This window comes from Typopeltis vanoorti, chromosome 5, assembly GCF_054136105.1.
Source record: "Typopeltis vanoorti isolate ZY-2024b chromosome 5, IOZ_Tvanoo_1.0, whole genome shotgun sequence".
NCBI lineage: Eukaryota > Metazoa > Arthropoda > Arachnida > Uropygi > Thelyphonidae > Typopeltis > Typopeltis vanoorti.
Window position 1 is genome coordinate 78312104 of NC_143553.1, and position 5737 is coordinate 78317840.

The following is a 5737-nucleotide window of genomic DNA, read 5'->3' on the forward strand; positions in this document are numbered from 1 at the left end:
ATCAAATGTGCGCACAGTAATCCAAATTTGTTCTTATCAATGCCTTATAAAGAGGTAAAATGACTTCCTTATCCTTACATGTTAAGGTTTGCATTAAGATAGCAATTATCCTCTGAGTTGTATTTGCAAAATTTGAACTTTAAATTCTTATCCATCAATACACCAAGGTCCTTGACTCTTCAGTTTCTTATATCATAACCCCCGCTAATATAATATGGCGCTGGAATTCTAATCACGTCAAAGTGCTTAACTTTACACTTACTAACATTAAACTGATAGCCATTTTAGTTTGTCCATAGTTCCAGTCTATTTAAATCATTTTGTAATTGTTGAATATCAGTGGCATTTCTAATTGCCCTGCCTATCTTAGCATCATCAGCAAACAATTGCAAATCTGATGACAGACCCTGCTTGATGTCATTAATGTATAGATTGAACAATAATACTCAAGGACTGAACCTTGAGGTACACCACTTGTTACCTAAAATCAGGCAGATTCATACCCACTGTATACCACTTTTTGATATCTGTCTGTCAACCATCCCCTGATCTAACTCAATACATTATGTTCCAATCCCATATTCTCCAATTTACACAACGGCCTTTCTTGTGGTACCCTATCAAATGCCTCAGAAAAACCCAACATTATCATAGTGTATCCATTCCCTTTATCCAACTCGGACGTAACTGTGTTATAAAATATGAGCAAATTGCTAACACATGACCTTCCTTTAGTAAACCCATGCTTTTCCCTTCAGAGTATAGAATGCATGTCTTCCCATTTCTGTATGCGAGTTCTTACCAACTTCTCTAAAATCTTCACTACCACACAGAGATACTAATAGGTCGGTAGTTAGACACATTAGTTTTTGCACCACCCTTGTGCAATGGAACTATATTACATTCCTTCCGTTCCTGTGGTATCATTCCTGAGCTGAGACTCAAGTTATACAAATGTGTGAAAGGCCTAGCAAATTCGGCTGAACATTCCTTTAGCAAACGCGCTGATATTTCATCTGTCCCTATCGACAAATTCTTATCCAGGTTAGGCAACAGTCCTCGACCTCATTTTCATGAATCTCTAACTCTTTATCCAACGTAGTAATAGTACTGTGTACCATGCTACATGCACCTGGTTGATATATCTTTGCAAAATAGCACTCATTAACGGAATCTCCTTAGCTTCCGACACTCGTGTACCATCTGCATTCAATAAAGTTATTATTTCTTTTGCCTGCGGCATAATGATAAAATTCTTTTGGATTGCCTTTAGCTTGCATGGCCAATTTCTTTTCCTACTCCGTTTTAGCTTTTCTCACAATACTCACATATGCGCCTGATATGTTTCCTAACTCCTCTCTCTTATTCTCACGATATTCTTGACACATGATTTTCTTGTCGATCTCTTGCTTAATAAGACTGCACATCCATTTCACTCCCAACCTATTTATTCTTTGAACACTAGGGGTTTCACTGAGATACCCCCCCTCGTTCAAGAACTCTTTCAAATATTCCCATGAATTGCTGACATTTTCTCCATTCAGTAACTGATACCATGGGAACAAAGATAGTATTCTCCTAAGTTGATCATAATTTCCAGCTTTGTAGTTTATCGTGTAGTCTGTTTTATTTGGAGATTCAACACAAGTAGAACTTCCCAAGAAAGAACAGCATGATCACTGTCACGAATTGGTGGTAAAATAGACATATTCCTGACAGAGATCCCTTTTGACACTATGAGCAAATCCAACACTCTTTGACCTCGAGTTCCTTCTTTCACATGCTGCTTGAGAAAGTTGTCTCGCAAGAATTCAATAAATTCCTGTTCTTTCTTATCATGAGATTTCTCTTCTACCCAATCAATGTTTGGAAAATTCAAATCATCGATAATAATCATTCGCTTGGGATCCATAAGGCTTAATTGGCGATGCATTTCTCCGTTCCCTACAACTGAGCCAGGTCTGTAGCAACACTCCACCATATATTTCGTTTTGTTAACCTCCACTTCACACCAGATAGACTCAAACTTGTCGTTACATGGGATATTGTTAATAAATATAATAAATAAATTTATTAATGTTAAATAAATTTATTAATGTAAATAAATATAATTTTTTTAGCTTTCAAATTCTAAAGTATGGATCCTTGGTTAAAGACTGAATTTATAAAACGCACAAAAGAGATCTGCTTGTATCTAATAAGCAGCAAGAAAACATTGATATTGTATCTGGATCAAATGAAATTAATAAGGTGGGTGTAGTCTGATATCTATAAAAAACCAACTAGGAAGAAGAAGAACGCATCTGAAGAATTTGTTTCAAAATAAACTAAAAATTTTAAAAGAATCTCAAAAAAATGATGTCAATCTTGTCAGGAGGTGAAAATATGAAGGCTTTAGAAGCTTCATATCGTGTGTCGCTATTAATACCAAAAAGTGGATACAATTGGTGAAACGTTGGTCAAGCATGCAGCAAAAATAATAGCAGAAATTATGAGCGGAGGTAATGCAAAGAGGTCTTTCGATTGGATTTGCCTTTCAGATAGCACTGTTCATCGAAGAATCACTGAAATGGCTGAAAATATAAAACAGACATTATAATCCGATATACGTAAGATTTGTTGTCATGCGTTGCAGGTCGCCGAATCCACCGACATTACAAATTTTGCAAATCTTCTAGTGTTCGTTAGGTACGAAAAAAAAAAAAATTAAAAACTTCATGACGATCTTCTATTTTGCCAACCGTTGTCAGAAAATACAACAGGAGAAGAAATATTCAACAGTAAAAATACATTTATGCATCAAAACAAGCTTCGTTGGAAGATTTGTGTTGAAATAAGATCGAAACCCAAGAAAAAGAAATCCAAGAAATCCAAGATGCTGTAAAAATTATAAATTATATTAAAAGTCGCCCTCTAAATGCCAGATACTTTTCTTAACTTTGCGAAGAAATGGGAAGTAATCATACACAACTACTTTTCCGTACCGATGTTCGTTCACTTTCTCGTGGAAAAGTCCTTACCCGTTTATTTAAACTTCGGAATGAACTACAAGTTTTTCTTGATGAAACTTTTGAATTGAAAAAAAACACAAAAAAACATTTACATAATTAGAAATGGCTCACTCAGTGAGCATACCTGCAAGATATATTTATTTTACTCAATAATCTTAATTTGTCTTTACGATGCAAGGAAATTTCTATATTTCATGTCTAATATAAAGTGAACGCCGCAATGACAAAGATGAAGTTATGGCAAAAGTGGGTTGGTAATAGAGAATTCAAGATGTTTCCATCTCTTCAGGAATTGCTCGCAAGTTCAAATGAACAAATCCTTGATGTTGTATAAATTACCATCATGCAGCATTTACGAAACTTACAAATGAAAATAGAAATGTATTTTCCTGAATTGGATATTAATATTGAGTGGATAAGATGCCTTTTCAATATCAACAAATCTATGCCAAAGCGTCTGTCGCCAATAGAAGAAAAATAACAACTTTTAGAACGAGCTTCTGATGGCGTCTGAAACGAAATACAACGAGAACACGTTATCATCATTTTGGCTAGAAATACAGAATAAATTTCCTGAATTAACAGATAGCTCTAAGGTTCATTTTTCCTGTTCCAAGTTCATATCTGTGCGAACTTGGATTTTCAACCTGTGTATAATAGATATTAAGACGAAGAAGTGGGATCGCATTATAGATGTCGAATCGCATCTGAGATTGAAATTAACAACTATAGCGCCAAATTTTGCTGAAATATTATCCTACCATAAGCAATTTCACTCCTCTCATTGATGATACATTATATAATTAGGTAAAAATTTATAGTATCTTCATAAATTTTGTTCTCTTAAAATAAATCATAATTTTTGTTTACACACACATCTAATATATATATATATATATATATATATATATTTATTTATTTATTTATTCAACGTAGAAACGTTGAAGTCTGGGCATTCAAAACTGTTCTCTCGTTAGCTTCATAGTTGGGCGTATGCATGCGTATAGCATCTCGCGAACGCCAGTATTTAATCGTATCACAACGACAGTCTGAAAGGTTGTAACTCAAGTTGTTGTTGAACTCAGAACTAAAATGAAAATTTAAAAAAAAAAGAAAATTGGAAACAGATTAAGACAATGAACTGTTGCCTTCAAATATTTCGATCAAGAAAACAAATGGTGCATAATATTACAAATAAGAAAGTAATATAACTGCCCTGCTTCTTGATATAGTGCCACTGCGCTGGGAATTACATGTTATTTTTAAAGTTATAGAAAACTATATTGCAATTTGTTATTTTAGAATTACTTTAAAGAATTACTTTAATTTTATTTAAAAATTTAAAGGAATAGTAAAATCACCAGTGTAGGGACGTTCACATAGTGATCATTGAGGGCTTCCATCTATTTCCAGAAACTCAGTTTTGTTTTACAATGCCACACAGAAAAATCAAGCGAAGAGCACACAGTAACATTAGATAAGTAGGAACATGTAATGGAAGCAGTTGTCTGCAGTATTTCTTCCAATCATGTTGCTCAGGAGTACATTCCGCTTCCTCAATGACGAAAAAGCGAACTTCTGTTTACTGATTTTAAAAAGAGTTAGAACTAAAACAGAGTAAAATTTAGCCCCAATTTTCAACATATAAAATTAGTAAAATAACGGAAACGAAGGGGGAAGGGGAAGAAAAAAGAAAATGAAGGATGAAATCGGTTTTAATTCTTCAAAATGAAATAAAAATAATTATATTTTTATTAAATGTTTTATTTCTCTTAATATCATTTTTTTTTTCAAAATCATTCGATATGAATTTCTTATGAAAATATTAATAAAATTCAATTGATTGTCCTCAAAAATTAAGTACATAATGCATTCTGATAATAGAAAGTGATCTAAATTATACACGTGATTCAAAATAATGCTTGAAATAACAGTTTAGAACTGTATGTACAGAACTAGTATTGTTGTTTGACATACTTAACCTCATTATTTGTCATCATCACAAACACTTTCATGTTTCTGTATCAGATAATTCGCTTATCGTCACTTTAACGTCGTTGAAAATGATATACATATATATATATATTAAAACATTTACTTTCATTTTAGTAGAATAATGAGTGTAACTTTTTTCCCAATTCATGTTATTCCTCAGTTTCTTTATTTATTTTCCCACTAGCGTATACCGATTTCCATCTGTTTTGTTCATCTCGCTCGTAAAATGAGCAATCTGGATCACTTCTGTATGTCAAAATGGAGTTAAATCTATCCACACTGTATTTAAGTTTAAGGGCGGCAATGTCGGTTCTGTAATACATTGATTTTCGATAGTCAACCGCTGACCGAATCAGATTAGCCACAGCCCCTACGTCACGTTTATCCCTATAATCCTTAGTGAAACAGAAGACAACTCCGCATGTGGGGTGAATTGGCATTTCGCCGTCTATTGCTGTTGAACATACTCCACGCCACATTTCGTTATCCTTTACAAGTTTCACTATCTTCAACCAGCATCGGTCCAGTGCTGTCAGACCGTCTATATCCTTCAACGTTTTATTCAAAAACAGCATCCAGTATCCCTCGGTAATGCCATCTAAATACTCATCGTTGTATTCCCCTTCTTTTTTTTCTTTTTCATGTTCTTGCTTCTCCTGTCCCTCGGCTTCCTCCTTCTCTTTGTCCTTGTTTTCATCTTCCTCCTTCTCTTTGTCCTTGTTTTCGTCTTC